Below are 18,242 nucleotides of genomic sequence, written 5' to 3' on the forward strand. Positions count from 1 at the left end.
GACCACAGGGACAGTTCTTGTTAAGCCCAGAAGTGGCAGGCCAAGAAAAATATCAGAAAGGCAGAGAAGAAGAATGGTGAGAACAGTCAAGGACAATCCACAGACCACCTCCAAAGAGCTGCAGCATCATCTTGCTGCAGATGGTGTCACTGTGCATCAGTCAGCAATACAGCGCACTTTGCACAAGGAGAAGCTGTCAGGGAGAGTGATGAGAAAGAAGCCGTTTCTGCACGTACGCCACAAATAGAGTTGCCTGAGGTATGCAAAAGCACATTTGGAGAAGCCAACTTCATTTTGGAAACAAAGATTGAGTTGTTTGGTTATAAAAAAAGGCGTTATGCATGGCGTCCAAAAAGAAACTGCATTCCAAGAAAAACACATGCTACCCACTGTAAAATTTGGTGGAGGTTCCATCATGCTTTGGGGCTGTGTGGCCAATGCCGGCACCGGGAATCTTGGTAAAGTTGAGGGTCGCATGGATTCCACTCAGTATCAGCAGATTCTTGAGAATAATGTTCAAGAATCAGTGACGAAGTTGAAGTTACGCCGGGGATGGATATTTCAGCAAGACAATGATCCAAAACACCGCTCCAAATCAACTCAGGCATTCATGCAGAGGAACAATTACAATGTTCTGGAATGGCCATCCCAGTCCCCAGACCTGAATATCATTGAACATCTGTGGGATGATTTGAAGCGGGCTGTCCATGCTCGGCGACCATCTAACTTAACTGAACTTGAATTGTTTGTCCAAAATACCTTTATCCAGGATCCAGGAACTGATTAAAAGCTACAGGAAGCGACTAGAGGCTGTTATCTTTGCAAAAGGAGGATCTACTAAATATTAATGTCACTTTTCTGTTGAGGTGCCCATACTTTTGCACCGGTCAAATTTTGGTTTAATGCATATTGCACATTTTCTGTTAGTACAATAAACCTCATTTCAATCCTGAAATATTACTGTGTCCTTCAGTTATTAGATATATCAAACTGAAATGGCTGTTGCAAATACCAAAATATTTAGAACTAAAAATGATTAAGATTAATAGGGGTGCCCAAACTTTTTCATAGGACTGTATATATATATTAGCAGGAGTACCCTGCTTTGCACGGGTATATTTCATTTTTTTGTTTGTGTAGTGGTGTATTTTTATATTGTTTGTGTTTTTCTCCATAAGCATCTCATTTCGGATATGAGTAAAAAAAAAAAATTAAATTGCGATCAGTTGTTATGGAGACCTGGAGTAAAGCTGTGTCTATCTGACCTCTTGTATAACAGTGTCATCCACAGCGCCCTGCCAGTTTAAAGCTGACATAAAGCAGTGAAGAAAAATTGGCTGGGTTGCTATGGAAACCTGGAGTAAAACTCTAATATGTAATACTCTGTGCAGAGCCGTGTACCTAATCCTCTGACATGTGGTATTGTGTGCAGTGGCGCGTATCTAATCCTCTGGCGCGTGGAATTGTGTGAAGATGAGTATATCTAATCCTCTGGTGCTTGGTACTTTGTGCATATGCGCGTATCTAATATTCCAGTTTGTGATACTGTGTGCAGACATTAATCTTCCGGTGTGTGGTACTGTGTGCTGACTTGTGTATCTAATCCTCCAGTGTTTGTTACTGTGTGCAGACGCGCATATCTAATCCCCTGGCGTGTGATACTGTGTGCTGACTTGTATATCTGATCCTCCAGCATGTGGTACTGTGTGCAGACGCATGTATCTAATCCTCTGGCATGTGATACTGTGTGCTAACTTGTGTATCTAATCCTCCAGCGTCTGGTACCGTGTGCAAATGCATGTATCTAATCCTTGTGTACACAGGATGTGTGAAGTGTACACAGACGTGCGTATCAAATCCAGCGGCATATGTAACTGTATTGATGCACGTATCTAAACATCTGGCATGTGGTACTGTGTGCAGACACGTGTATCTAACCCTACCCGTGTTGTATTGTGTGCAGTAGTACGTATCTAATTCTCCGCCATGTGATATGGTTTGCAGTGGCGCGTATCTAATCCTCCATTGTGTGGTATTGTGTAAAGACATTTGGAACTGTGCGCAGACAGCCTATCTAATGCTGCGGCATGTGAAACTGCGTGCAGCAGTATCTGCAGCATGTGTAACTGTGTATAGACACATGTATCTAATCCTCTGGCATGTGGTGCTATGTGCAGATTCGCGTATCTATTCCTGCGGTGTGTGTAACTGTGCATTGCCGCATATCCAATCCTCCGGTGTGTGGTATTGTGTGCAGTGGCGCATATCTAATCCTGTGGCGTGTGGAACTGTGTGAAGATGTGCATATCTAATCCTCCTGCATGTGGTATTGTGTGCAGTGGTGCGCATCTAATCCTCTGGCATGTGGTATTGTGTGAAGACGTGCGTATCTAATCCTCCAGCGTGAGTACTGTGTGCCGACAAACATATCTAATCCTCCGGCCGGCATGTGGTACTGTGTGAAGATGCGTGTATCTAATCCTCTAGCGTGTGATACTGTGTGCAGATGCTCGTATCTAATCCTCTGGCATGTAGGACTGTGTGCAGGTTCACATATCTAATCCTTTGGCATGTGGGACTGTGTGCAGATGTGTGTATCTAATCCTCTGGCATATGGAACTGTGCTGACTTGTGTATCTAATCCTCCCACTTGTGGTACTTTGTGTTGACATGCGTATCTAATCCTTTGGCATGTGGGACTCTGTGCAGATGCACGTATCTAATCCTCTGGCATGTGGTACTGTGTGCAGACGCATGTATCTAATCCTCTGGCATGTGGAACTGTGCTGACTTGTGTATCTAATCCTCCCACGTGTGGTACTGTGTGTTGACATGCGTATCTAATCCTTTGCCATGTGGGACTGTGTGCAGATGCGCGTATCTAATCCTCTGGCATGTGGTATTGTGTGAAGACGTGTGTATATAATCCTCCAGTGTGAGGTACTGTGTGCTGACGAACATATCTAATCCTCTGGCCGGCATGTGGTACTGTGTGAAGACGCGTGTATCTAATCCTCTAGCGTGTGATACTGTGTGCAGACACTCGTATCTAATCCTCTGGCATATAGGACTGTGTGCAGATGCACATATCTAATCCTTTGGCATGTGGGACTGTGTGCAGATACATCTATCTAATCCTCTGGCATGTGGTACTGTGTGCAGATGCATGTATCTAATCCTCTAGCATGTGGAACTGTGCTGACTTGTGTATCTAATCCTCCCACGTGTGGCACTGTGTGTTGACATGCGTATCTAATCCTCCGCCATGTGGTATTGTGTGCAGTGGCATCTATCTAATCCTCCATTGTGTGGTATTGTGTGCATACGCGCATATCTAATCCTCCGGAATGTGGAACTGTACGCAGATGTGTGTATCTAATCCTCTAGCATGTGGTATTGTGTAAAGTCGTGGGTATCTAATCCTGCGGCATGTGTAACTGTGTATAGACGCACATAACTAATCCTCCGCCATGTGGAACTGTGTGCAGACTGGCGTATCTAATCCTCCGGCATGTGGAATTGTGTAGATGCGTGTATCTAATCCTGCTGCGTGTTTGACTGTGTGCATTGACACGTATTCAATCTTCCAGCGTGTGGTATTGTGTGCAGTGGTAAGTATCTAATCCTGCGGTGTGTGGAATTGTGTGCAGACATGCGTATCTAATCCTCTGGCGTGTCGTATTGTGTGCAGTGGTGCGTATCTAATCCTATGGCATGTGGTATTGTGTGCAGTGGCGTGTATCTAATCCTCTGGCGTATGGTATTGTGTGAAGATGTGCGTATCTAATCCTCCGGTTTGTAGTACTGTGTGTAGTTGTGTGTATGTAATACTCTGGGAGGCGTGTGCTACTGAGGGAAGACGCGTGTATCTAATCCTCTGGCGTGTGGTTCTATGTGCAGACTTGTGTGAATAATCCTCAGGCATGTGGAACTGTGTGCAGATGCGCATACCTAATCCTTTGGCATGTGGAACTGTGTATAGACAAATATATCTAATCCTCTGCTGTGTGATACTGTGTGGTACTTTATGTAGATGCATGTATCTAATCCATTAGCATTTGAAACTGTTTGCAGACGTGCATATCTAATCTTTAAGTGTGTGGTACTTTGTGCAGATGCGCGTATCTTATCCTCTGGTGTGTAGAACTGTGTGCAGACACGTGTATCTAATCCTCTGCCATGTGATACTGTGTGCTGACCTGTGTGCTGACCTGTGTAACTAATCCTCCAGTGTGTGCTATTTTGTGTAGATGCATATACGTATCTAATCCTCTGGCATGTGGAACTGTGTGCAGATGCGTGTATCTAATCTTTTGACGTATGGTACTTTATGCAGACACGTGTATCTAATCCTCTGGCGTGTGGAACTGTGTGCAGATGCGCATATCTAATCCTTTGACATGTGATACTGTTTGCTGACCTGTGTATCTAATCCTCTGATGCGTGTATTTCACCTTAGATATCAGTGTTGAATTGTACATGTGGAGTGACTGTGTGTATTGCAGTTGGAATATGAATGAAAGGCTTGCAGGTTTGTCTTGGCTAATGGGGGTCAGGGTTTTGGGAAAGCTTTATCTCCGGAACGGTACGTCCGAATGAGTTGGATTCTCATCTTAAACTTGAAGTATCTGTGTGCCAAATTTGGTGAAGATCGGTCCAGTCGTTTGGTCGCGCATAAAGGACAGACAGACAGACAAGAATTTATTTTTAAAATATAGAGATTAGAGACTAGCCAGAGGACCCGGCTAGTCTCCATGTGTATTGCAGTTTGAATATGAGTGAATCACTTGCAGGTTTGTATTGACTAATGGGGGGGGTCATTGTTTTGGGAATGCTGTATCTCAGCAACGGTACGTCCGAGCGAGTTGGGCCTCATCTTAGACCTTCCCTGAAGTATCTGTGTGCCAAATTTGGTGAAGATCGGTCCAGTCGTTTGGTCGCGCATAAAGGACAGACAGACAGAGAGAAATAAATCCATTTTTATAATATAGAGAGATTAGAGACTAAGCTTATCCATTGTACCTAATGCCCTGGTAAACTTTGTCTCTGCATAATCCCTTTAAGTCGTTTATAGTAAGTATATAAGGCAACACAAACCCAGACACTTATGCAATAACTGCCCTAGTAAGACTCAGTAGTTCTGACACAATAACCGTATCCTCACAAGCACGTCATTGAGAATTCTGAAATGTAATCTAAATCATTGTAGAAATCACGTGGGATTACCAAAATGGGTAACCAAAAGATTAAAACTTCAGTAAACCTATGTAAAAAAAAAAGTCAAAAGGACTTCATTAAATAAGGTGTTGAAACTAGCTCCCACTGGGGTGGATCAATATAAAGGGAGATCAATAGGGAAAGAAGGGGAAAATAATGTCCTAAACAATATCCCTATCTCCCTAATATTTCAAATGAATAGTGTAACATAGACGCTCTGTAGCCATACAATGTCACAAGTGCAGTTCCAAATTGAATGTAGTAGTGGCTGAACACAACAGCTTTCCGGCGAGGTTACTGGCCTAATGCCACGCCAACACAGTGGTCAGAACACTAAAGGAATTGCAAATGGCTAACAGAGCTATGTACACACTATAGCTAGAGTCCAAGACCAGTCCCTGCCTATTCCTGTGTTGGCGTGGCACGATATGGCCAGGCAACAACTGTTTTGCGCTATCACTCTCTCCCTTCACATTTCTCAAGCTGTTTTTATAGAATATGGAATAAAGGACTAAGGAATAAGATGCCCTGGTGAGTGCCCCCCACTTATTTCTGATATTGTATAATTTATAGGGTAGGTTAGTGAGAGATAATCAAAAATAAAACATCCACAGTGCACCCCCCCCCCCAGTATTATATACTGTGCAGTGGCTCCCACACAGTATTATATGCTTTCAATACCCCTTCTTCCCCCAGAGCTGGTGCTATTATTATACTCCTCAGACCACAGAGTATAATAATCAAATGCCTAGGGGAAGTGATTAAAAATAACAAACACCTTCATCTCTTCTGGGAATCTCTTCTTCCTTGTGACTGAGGTCCTGCTCCCCAGACGTCACCCACGTGACTGCTGGGGCCCAATCACAAGCCCCAGCAGTGAGGCCTGGAAGCAGGACCTCAGTCACCAGCCGGAAGAGCACTGGAAAGGATGCTGAGCCCAGGACAGATGAGTATAAGTTTTGTTTTGTTTTTTTAAATCCCCTCCCCCTTGGCTGACATCCATAATCACCTTCCCCTGGGCTGGCATCCATTAGTAGTATGTATAGTGTTTGGTAAACCAGGCTTTCCGAAACCACTATCATGGTGGTCCAGGGCCCCAGCCATTTCAAGTTGGCCGCAGGCCCTGTACCCTATGCCATTGCCAAATGGGCCCCCTCAAGAGCTTGAGGCCCCGACACTTGCACAGGTGCACCAGATGCTGATACCGGCCCTGGGTGGGAACATTATGTTTTGAGGGTGTTTTTCTGCTAAGGGCACAGGACTACTTCACCGCATCGATGGGAGAATGGATGTCATGGAGTCATGTACTGTAAAATCCTGAGTGACAACCTCCTTCCCTCCGCCAGGACATTAAAAATGGTTCATGGCTGGGTCTTCCAGCAGGACAATGACCCAAAACTTACAGCCAAGGCAATAAAGGAATAGCTTAAAAAGAAGCACATTAACCCCTTCCCGACATGCGCCGTAATAGTACGGCGCATGTCGGGTCTGTAACTATGGCGACCGCCTGGGAGCCGGGCGGCCGCCAAAGCCGCCGGGTGTCTACTGCTTTAAGCAGTAGACAATCGGCTCTAATGCCTCCACAGTCAAAGGCGCCGGAGGCGCTATTTTCCCGGCAGCGCATGGGCGCCGCCATTTTGCCGGTGATCGAAGGCTCCTGGAGCCAGCTCCAGGACCGACGTCACGTTAGCATGACAGCCGAGAGCCTTTACAAGGCTCCCAGGCTTGTCTGCAAATTCTTTCTTTTGCAGGCTGTTCTATGCAGCCTGCAAAAGAAAGGATGATTTTTTGCAATGCATTAGCATTGTAATGCATTGCATTAGTGATCAGACCCCCTGGGGTTCAACACCCCTAGGGGGTCTAATAAATGCAAATAAAAAAATTTTAAAAAGTAAAAAAAAAAAAAAAAAGTATTAAAAATTCAAATCACCCCCCTTTCCCTAGAACACACATATAAAAGTAGTTAAGTACTGTGAAACACATACATGTTAGGTATCCCCGTGTCCGAAATCCCCCGCTCTACAAATCTATAAAAATATTTTTCCTGTTCGATAAACGCCGTAGCGGGAAAAATAGTCAAAAGTGCCAAACCGCCGTTTTTTCACTGTTTTGATTCTGATAAAAATTTGAATAAAAAGTGATCAAAGCAATAACATTTCCCGAAAATGGTAGAACTAAAAAGTACACCCAGCCCTGCAAAAGACGACGCCCTATACATCCCCGTACACGCACGTATAAAAAATGTACGGCTGTCAGACTATGGCGACTTTTAGAAAAAAAAAATTTAACACAGTTTTGGTTTTTTTTTAAGGGGTCAAAATGTAAATAAAACCATATAAATTTGGTATCCCCAGTATCGTAACGAAACACAGAATACAGGGGACATGTCATTTTGGCTGCACAGTGAACGCCGTAAAACCAAAGCGCGTAAGAAGGTCGCAGAATTGCATTTTTTCTTCAAATCCACCCCATTCTGAATTTTTTTCCTGCTTCCCAGTACATTATATAGAATAATTAATGGTGGCATCATGAACAAAAATTTGTCCCGCAAAAATTAAGACCTCATATGGCTCTGGGAGCGGAGAAATAAAAAAGTTATGAGGTTTAGAAGGAGGGGAGTCAAAAACGAAAAACGAAAATCAAAAAATGCCATCGGCGGGAAAGGGTTAAGGTCATGGAGTAGCCAAACCTTAATCCCATAGCAAACTTGTGGAGGAGCTGAAGCTCCGAGTTACCAAGCGACCGCCTAAAAATCTTAATGATTTAGGGATGATCTGCAAAGAGGAGTGGACCAAAAGTCCTCCTGCCATGAGCAAACCTCATCATTAGAGATGAGCGAATAGTGAAATATTTGATATTCAATTCAAATAGACCCTCAATATTCGACTATTCGATCAAATATTGAATCCCATTATAGTCTATGGGGAAAAAAATGCTCATTTCAGGGGAAACCAATATTCGGCTAACTGGAGTCACCAAGTCCACAATGACACCCCAGGAAATGATGCCAACACCTCTGGAATGTAACTGGGACAGCAGGGGAAGCATGCCTGGTGGCATCTAACACGCCCAAGTCCCAGTGTTACCCCAGTATCACAGCCTATCAACTAGACACTCCAAACTCAATATAACCTCTATGGAAAGTGGAAAAATACTTGGAAACCTTTTTTTTCCTCTACATTAGTATGGACGGAAAGATACATTGCACCCCTTTAAATCACGTTGCCCATGACAACCACAGATGGCATAGGCAATGGGAAATTCAACAGCTCCCACCCTTAACTGTCATTGTGTATGTGATGTGGTGAGACCTCCAAAAATTACTTTTGTGGCCCTTGATGTGAGCACTTCCAAATTAAGTTAGAGGCCTTTAAAGGGGTTGTCCCATAACAAGGATCCTATCTATACTGCTTGTTAATGTGGATTTAAGACTTTTCCTAAATACACTGCTTCAGCCAAACTGCTTTGTTTGTCCACTATCTTAATTTATTCACTTCATTGTTGACACTGCATTTCTATGGCCCTTGGGATTATCTGCTCATTTCCCAAGTGACATAGCTGCCTGCTCTCAGGGGGGAGGGGGGGCTAAGTGCCTGGGAGCGAGCCTGTGTCTGTAGCTGTTCCTGTGTCTTATATAAAACAGTCTAAATCCTAGTGGGCTAAAGGACCTGGTCCCTCTGCTCACTAGGATTTAGCTTTCTTATCTAGAGCAGGCTAAAAGTTAGTGGACAGAAGAACCTGGTCCTTTAGCCCACTAGGATTTAGCTGACTCTATATAGAACAAGCTAAATACAAGTGTTATAGGACCTTTGATGACATCACAGGCTCTTATTCGTCCCATAGGATCACGCTATGTGGCGGAGCTACACACTAATTTTGGGGCGGAGCTAAACTGGAGGTAGTCGGACAGTGTGGTTTTGCATATGAGACCCCGCCCACCAACTGACGTCAAAAACCAGGAAGAATGAAGTCTTTGCAGCAGCGAAGACTGGTGAGCAAGGGACATGAGAATACCCCTTTAAGCTGAGCCATACAAAAATTAACTTTTCAGGCCCTTGGGGTGAACCTTCTCAAAGTTAGCTTCATGCCCTTAAAGTGAGTTGAGCCTTGTAGCAGCAGAGTTTTAGGCCCTTGAGGTGAGGTCAGCCTTGTACCAGCAGAGATTGAGGTCCTTAAGGTGAGTTGAGCCTTGTACCAGTAGAGTTTTAGGCTCTTGGGATGAATTGGAGATTATAGGAGCATATTATTATTCTCCTAGAGGATGAATTGAGCCTTTTAGGAGCATAATATTATGCTCTTTGCTCTTTAAATGTTGTTTTTCAACGGTAATGATAGAGGAGGAGGAGTATGAACTAGTGAGCTTGCGCACAAACATGGAACTTCATGTTGGGGTGCTTGACACTGATGGAGATGCAAATCCTGGGTCAATCCATTGGCTGTTCATTTTGATCAGCGTCAGCCGGTCAGTACTGTCAGCTGACAGACGGCTTTGCTTAATGGTGATGATGCCACCGGCTGCGCTGAAAACCCTTTCAGATAGAACGCTGGCGGCAGGACAGGACAGCACCTCCAAGGCGTGAAGTGCAAGTTCCAGCCACAGGTCCTACTTCAACATCCAATACGTGTAGGGCGCAGAGGGAGCGGAGAGGACAGGACTCTCTTGATACGGCTTTACACTGATTTAGTTCAAGATTTATGTATTTATGGATAATCTAAAAAGCACTAAATTTGATAAAATCGTTGCAGTATTTGGGAATTCAGTAAAAGAGACAAATGAAGAATTATTTTCTAGTAAAGAGTTATTGAAAAACAAATAAAAACTTCTAATACAAGAGCTTAAACTCTTTTGGGACCAAGTAACCCTAACACAGTATATTGAAAAAAAAAATATGGTTCCTAGGGGACTACATATACATAAACTGCCAACTTTTTTTTAATATGATGAGGCTTTCCTCGAGGCGTGGAACAGAATTCTGAGCAGTTGTACCATCAAATTAATGGAACTTATGGTGGACTACGAGCAGGGGTGAACCTGGGCTTTCTGCCGCCTGAAGCGGCGTCAGAAAGCCGCCCCCCCGGGCGGAGCTGAGGGGGCGGGGTTGCAAGAAAGGGGTGGGGCCTAGTGGAAGGGGCGGGGTCGAGTGGAAATGGGGCGTGGCGGAGCGAGCGGCGTTCACAGGCAGAGAGCAGGCAGGGAGAAAACCTGCTCTCTGCCTGAGTGTGAGGGGCGGCCGCTGGAGCAGCGCTGCATCCAGCAGGGCCGCCCCAATACACCGCTCGCTTCCCATGTCGGGCTGCAGACACAGTGACGCTAAGCCAGTCCAGGACAGCTTGTCCTGAACTGGCTTAGGTCAGCAAAAATGCCGCCCTCCCGAGGCCCTGGCATAGCGCCGCCTGAAGCGGTCGCTTCAGGTCGCCTCATGGGAGGTGCGGCGCTGACTACGAGAGAAAAAAAATTCTCTAAAATCCGAGAAGAAATCTCCATTGTACAAGAGAAATTGGATAAAATAAACTTAACTGAAACATTAAAAGAATGGGACATAAACATTAGTAAAAAAAATTGGAAAATATTGAGGATAAAATTATGAATAAGCAGAAGAGAAAATTTGAAAGGGATACACAAGATTACACCACTGGGTATATCTATAAATAAACGCCTAATACGTCATCACCGATCCCAAGAACTTATCATCAGTGGATCTAACACAGGCTCAATTGAAATTGCTGGAGACAGGCATGAATTTTGTGCCAGCGAAGCACTTTGATATATTTCAAACTATTCTAGATACAAATAAATTTGTGCTCGCTAACGGTTAAGAAATACTTTTCAGAGGAGTTGATTGAATTGGGAAAAAAAGTTAAACATATAAAAAAATGAAACATAATCTATCATTGAAAGAAAAACAAGCCCTAATTGAATTAAAAAATTCCAAAAATGTAGTAATCAAAAAGGTGGAAAAAGGGGGGGTTTTGGATCGTGTAGATTACGTAAGAAGTTGTCTTAATATATTGGAAGACACTAAAACGTATTTAAAACTCACAATCCGTCTTCTAAATATAGTGAAGAGTTAAAAATATTAGTTGCAGAAGGAGTGTCTTTAGGTATTTTTTAGTAAGATAGAAGGCGATTGTTTCTGTAATCCTGCACCAGCAGTACCGACCTTTTATGGTCTTCCAAAATTACACAAGCAGATCAAACCCCCACATTTACGTCCGATAATATCGGGAAAAAATTCTTTGAATGAGAGATTAGCCTCTTAGCTTGATAGAATACTTCAGCCGTTGGTAACGAGAACCACAGGATTTATAAAAGATAGCAGGGAGATTCTTCAGTGTTTCAACAATTTTCAATGGAATAAACATCTATCATGGCTCGCTTGTGACGTTTGTGCCGTATACCCTAGCATCTCCCACAGGGATGCTCTGGATGCATTAGCTTTCCATGTATTTAAATACAGTCTGTATACAGGAACCACATGTGAGTACATTCTATCTGTCACTTCATTTTTATTAAGTCATCATTTTTTTTTATATTTCAGGGTATATATTATTTACAGATATGTGGGTCTCCTATGGAGGCCCCATTTTCCCCTTCCCTTTCTAATCTTTTCATGTCTTACTGGGAAGAGTGGTTTATTTTTTCTGTTTCCAATCCTATCCCTTTTCTGGTATGGGCGCTACATCGACGACATACTGATATTGTGGTCCGGAGATGTAGCGCCCATGCCAGACTTTATTTTACTTTTAAATAGTAATAGGACATGTTATTACATCATTATACAGAAAGCCAACTTCTGGTAATAGTATCCTTAGGCCCTGTTCACACGGGCACAGAGGGGGCGGATTATGGAGCGGAATCAACATCATAATCCGCCCCCTCACAATGGTGGTCTATGGAGACTGCCAGGCTCCATAGAAGCGAGCTGCCCTTTCTTCAAGCGGATTTCACGGCTTCCCCCACAGTCATGGCAGGCAGGTTTTGACCTGAGAGTGATGCGGCTCCCCGCGTCACTCTCAGTGCCAAAATCCGCCCCACCGCCCGTGTGAACTAGCCCTTAAAGCTAGTAGTTGTCATCCACAGTAGTCTACAATCCAGAGCATCCCTGTGGGGGAATCAATTTGTACCAAGCGAGCCTGCAGTGATAATGATTATAAAGAAAAGAGAGTAGAAATTATAGGGAGGTTGAAAGAAAGGGAATATCCAGACTGGATTCTAAGGAGAGCAATACTGTAGATACAGTAGACCAAAGGGAGAGAGAACGTTTGCTTATGGAATCTGAAAGAAGTAATATAGAGGATTATGCTATAACTTTTACTACATTTTATAGTCCAGAATTTAGTGATATCAAAAAAATTATCAAAAGGAATCTACCGATTCTGGCAGTTGATGGGACAATCAATAAAATTTTACAACGAGGGTTACAATTTGTACCTAAAAGAGGAGTAACAATAGGTGATACACTTCCAGTTTTCTGCAACTTGTCCTTTCTGGAGAAAATATAAAATCTTCAACTAATCGGTTTTATAAGTGTGAACAACTCAAATGTAGAACATGTGAGTTTACTGAGAATACAACAGAAGTTACTAGTTTTGTCTCAGATTGGAGGGTGCGGTACTTCACACATATAGATTGTAATTCAAGCTTTATTGTGTACTGCATTAAGTGTCAGGAATGTAAAATAGACTATAATGGGTGTACGTCGCGTCCTTTAAAAGTACGGATATTTGAACACATTAGGGACAGTAGTAAAACAACACTGGACAGTATTTCGGGAGCTTCAAGGCATTTTCCAATGGTGCACAATGGTTCAGTTAAAACACTGCAGTTTTGGGAGATTGAAGAAGTCCCAGAATCAAGTAGAGGAGGAAATAGAAGTAAGATCCTCTTTAAGAAAGAAGCTTTGTGGATCATGCGGTTTGGTTGTAGACAACAGCATGGTATGAACATAAGAACAGATTTATAACTAATTTACTGAATGAAAATTCCAAAAATATTAATAATCTAATAAAAATCTTACTTACTCTTTCCTGGTCCCGTATACTTCCTATTGCTTGTTTTTTGATATATTGCTGGTGGGGTGGGCTCGTACCTCCCCTTATGTGATTTACTTTGGTCTGTCTACTGACGACTCTCCCTTGCTCTGGTTTGCCTCCCGCTCCCTAGGGGTTGTGACCAGCTGCAGGCTCATCATGTGGTCTCGTGTGGTACTAATGATATTGGTCTCTTGGATATCTGTTCTTTACCCCTGGTCAGGGGATTTAGTCCTGACAGTTCACTCAGGCTTTCCTGTGTATGATGTTTACTTGTTAATTTTACATTTTGTATATGTTTTTTTTTGCATTTTTTTTTCCTCTTGTGTCCCCCCCTCCCCCCTCCCAGGTCTCAAGATGGTCCCTCATGTCCTGCAGTTGCTCCTTCGGAGGTGCCCTGTCGGCTCCACTTCCTTAATGCACTTTCAATCTGCCACTGCTTCTTACCCTTAGGTCCCCATGGTTAGATGTGTGACAGTTAATGTTAAGGGCCTGGGCTCTGACGCTAAGAGGCGTCTTGTTCTTAGGGAACTCCGCTCTCTCCATGCTGACGTAGCCTTTCTCTTTGATCGTACAGGAACATTTAATTATGTCAAGCATTACTTCCCCACTTCTTTTTCTGCTTTCCATGATCATCGCAGGCGGGGGTCGCTATACTTCTGTCTTGCTCGTGTCCGATCTCGGTAACAGCGTCACACCTCGATCCGGAAGATCACTTTGTTATCCTGGAGGGCCTCCTCCACGGTTTCCCCATCATATTATGTAACCTCTATGCCCCCAACTCTGGTCAGATTTCCTTTCTGCGCCGGGTCCTCTCCCGCCTCCGTTCTCTTCCCTTGACAACTTGGCTGATCGGCGGCGACTTCAATTTGATTTTCTCGGAACGGGTGATCGCCTCTCTGTCCCTCCAATCCCAGCCCCCACCAACAGGCCCTCTTGGCTCGAGAATTTCGCGAGCTAATTTGTTCTCACTCCCTTTATTACCTCTGACGGGTGGACAACCCCACGGCCTGTTCCTATACTTTCTTTTCCCATCCCCACAACACGCACACGCGTATTGATTATTTCTTTGGAAATGCACCGGCCCTCCGCCAGCTCGCTGATGTTGATATTGGCACCCTTTCGTGGTCCGATCACGCCCCAGTAGTTGTCACCCTCTACCCTGCCACGCGAGCGATGCTTAAATCCCCCACTTCACTAGAAGTCCTGCGTTCCCATCTCTCTATTTTTGTGACAACCTGGGCTCCGTGGACTCTCCCGCAGTGCTCTGGGAAGCCCATAAGGCTGTGATGAGGGGCCACTGTATCGCACTAGCCTCTAAACTTAAAAAAAGATAGACAGGCCCAGGAGCGTCTTCTCTGTACTCAGATCTCTTCCCTGGAGGCTTCCCTAGCAGCCCGCCCATCCCTGGGGGTCCTTCGCCACCTGGTACTTGCCAGGGCGGATCTCCGTTCTCTGGAGAGCCGCCACGTACAACGCCTTCTAATTTACTCTTGCAAGCGGTACTTTGAACGGGATAATAAACTCCACACACTTTTGGCTAATGCCCTCAGAGATCAGCGATCCTCTTCCACTCCCCACTCGGTGTATGATTCAGCAGGTGTCTTTCAGCATCATCCGGACGCCATTGCTCTGGACTTCCGGTCCTACTACTGTAAGCTGTATAACTTGCCCCCTCTGAAGACCTTGGCCCTGGCGGACGGTCCCTCTAGATTAGCTGACGATTGCCATCTCCCTCGCCTTTCCTCCTCCGCTTTAGCTTCTCTGAATTCTCCCATTACGTCCGAGGAATTGACGGATGTTCTCAAGGACCTCCCCAATGGTAAATCCCCGGGTCCAGATGGATTTACTTATTATTACTAGAGATGAGCGAACACTGTTCGGATCAGCCGATCCGAACAGCACGCTCCCATAGAAATGAATGGAAGCACCTGTCACAGGTGCTTCCATTCATTTCTATGGGAGCGTGCTGTTCGGATCGGCTGATCCGAACAGTGTTCGCTCATCTCTAATTATTACTATAAAGTTTTCCAGAACGAGCTCTCTAGTCATCTCCTGTATCTCTTTAATTCCTTTCTTTTGGGCTCTACGATCCCTCCCTCGATGTCTGGCTCTCTCCATACACTGATCCCTAAGCCAGGTAAAAAAAAAACAGCACTGTGCTAATTACTGCCCGATAGCCTTATTAAATACGGACCTAAAGTTCTTTACCAAACTTTTGGCCAATAGACCTAATGCTTGGCTCCCTCTTCTTATCCACAAAGACCAAGTCGGCTTCGTGCTCTGCTGTCAAGGTTGCGACAATACTAGGAGGGCTGTGGACTATCCCGGCGCTCCTTCTGAGCTTAGACACCAAAAAGGCCTTTGACCACCTTAACTGGTCATTTATGCAGGAAACCCTGAAGGCCTTTGGGTTTTCGGGACCTTTTTTGGCGGCTATCCGGGCCCTCTATTCCCACCCCTCGGAGGTGATCAGCCTTCCCCACGCTTCCTTCTCCTCTTTCTCCATCCAGAATGGCACTCCCCTTTGCCTTGTGCATAGAGCCCTTGGTGGACAAGATTCGCCGTGATCCTGATGTTAAAGGGATACGGGTCCGCGACAAGAAATTTAAACTGTTCGCTGATGACATTCTCCTTACCTAACACCACTCTTCCCAATCTTCTGCACCTTCTAACGACGTATGGCGACCTCTCGGGGTATAAGGTGAACCCTTCGAAAACCGAAGCACTCCCTCTCAACATCACGCACGACGACCTTGCGCTTCTTCGTTCTAATATTGACTTTCAGTGGCGAACGTCTTCCATCCACTATTTGAGGATTCAGATATCTCCCTCCTATCATACACTTTACTCAGCGAATTACCCACGGCTGTTTCACGACTTGCGGGCTCTTTTAGCTAAATGGAAACCCCTACCAATCTCCCTACTGGAGAGGATCGCCGTGGATAAAATGACCCTTCTTCCGAAACTACTATACTACTTCGAGATGCTCCCTGTTGCGATCCCACGAAATCACCTTCAAATCTTACAGAAAGCTATCCTTAGATTTATATGGCAGGCCAGATGTCACTGTATCCCTCGGTCGGTTATGTTGTCTGGGAGGGAGTCTGGGGGGTTTGGCTGTCCCAGACCTTCTGCACTATTACTGGGCGACTCACCTGCACTGTATTCCATTTTGGGCCTCTGCTCTGGCATACACTAAGTGGGTGGAGATAGAAAAGCTTTGGCTGGCTCCCATGCACCCCAACGCTTTCCTATGTCAGCTCTCCCCCCCCACTCCTCCCTCAATGCTTGGTCCCATTCGCTTTACTCGTTCGATATGGTCTACGTGTAATGCTAAATTTTCTCTGGCGTCCCCATGCTCCTCCATGGTATCTATATTGTATAACTCCCTCCTCCCTGACAGTCGTTCTACCGCTATGGTTCAAGTGTGGTCCACAACAGGCCTCTTCCGGATTACTGACAAGACAGACCCATTGTTCCTGTGTATCTGTTGTCTCTCCCCCTTTTTTATTATTGTGATGCTGAACTGTATATTGTTTTTGTTTTATTTTCTTTGGGGTCTGGCAGTTCAGCCATTTCCCTATTCTTGGCCCTTATTTGCCTTGTCTATTGTTTATACTGTTATACCTGTTTGAAAACTCAACAATTACAGTTGAGAGAAAAAAAACAAAAAAAAAACCCAAAACAACAGGCTGGGCATTTCTTAGATATTCCCTTTTTAGAGGGTGACTTGTCCTTTTAGACTTCCTCAGTCTCCAGCTAAGAGAGAGACCCCTAGTAGATGGCATAAAACACTAATAGGGTGCATTCACACTACGGAACGCCAGCGTGTATCACAGCCGTACACGCCGGCGCTACAGCAGGGCTGCCGAACACTTCCCATTCATTTCTATGGGAGCCAGCATGCGAGCGCTCCCCATAGAAATTAATGGAAAAAAGCAGTCCATTCATTTCTATGGGGAGCGCTCGCATGCCGGCTCCCATAGAAATGAATGGGAAGTGTTCGGCAGCCCTGCTGTAGCGCCGGCGCGTACGGCTGTGATACACGCTGGCGTTCCGTAGTGTGAATGCACCCATAGGGTGCATTCACACTACGGATACGCTGTCTGATTCTGAACGTTAAAACACGTTCAGGATCAGCGCGTATGAAGCAGATCCCATTCATTTCAATGGGAGCCAGCATACGAGCGCTCCCCATTGAAATGAATGGGCTGCTTTTTTCTCTACAAGCGCTCCCATTGAAGTGAATGGGAGTGTTTATAAGCACTCGCGTGTACGGCGCGGAATGAGCCGAGCACTTCTGCCGTGTGAAGGGGCCCATAGAGAGAAGAAAAAAAAAAAAAAAAAAAAAAAAGCAGCCCGTTTATTTCAATGAGGAGCGCTCGTATGCCGGCTCCCATTGAAATGAATGGGATCTGCTTCATACGCGCTGATTTCTGAACGTGTTTTAACGTTCAGAATCAGTCAGCGTATCCGTAGTGTGAATGCACCCTTAGGGAGCCTTCACACGGAGTAAACGTGCGTGTATTTTTGCAAAATACATGTGTAAAAATAAGACTCCCTTTGACTTCGATGACATTTTACAGGCGTATTTTTACACATGTAAAAAATATAATTGAAGTCAATGGGAGTCTTATGTTTACACGTGTATTTCTCAAAAATACACAAGCGTTTACTCCGTGTGAAGGCTCTCTTAAAAGGAGAAAGGCATGCTTAACTAGGCTCAGAAGAGGGTTACTCAAATGTCCTCAGCAATGGTTTAGAAATGCTGGATCAGTCATGCTGCAACAATAAAAACAACCACTGCAGATCTCACATCAGAAAACACATGGCAGATCCAATGCAAGTGCAGTCAGTCATATCCAGTCACTTAATGCATCTCTTCAGATTGTATTGGAGCGACTCTGGCAGCATGTGGAGCTTCCCATGGAGCTACTCCAAGGAGTCCCTGTATCATAGCCATTGTGCTGGGATTACCAAGTAGGGCAATC

The sequence above is a fragment of the Leptodactylus fuscus genome, chromosome 1 (genome assembly GCF_031893055.1).
Source record: "Leptodactylus fuscus isolate aLepFus1 chromosome 1, aLepFus1.hap2, whole genome shotgun sequence".
Taxonomy (NCBI): Eukaryota; Metazoa; Chordata; class Amphibia; order Anura; family Leptodactylidae; genus Leptodactylus; species Leptodactylus fuscus.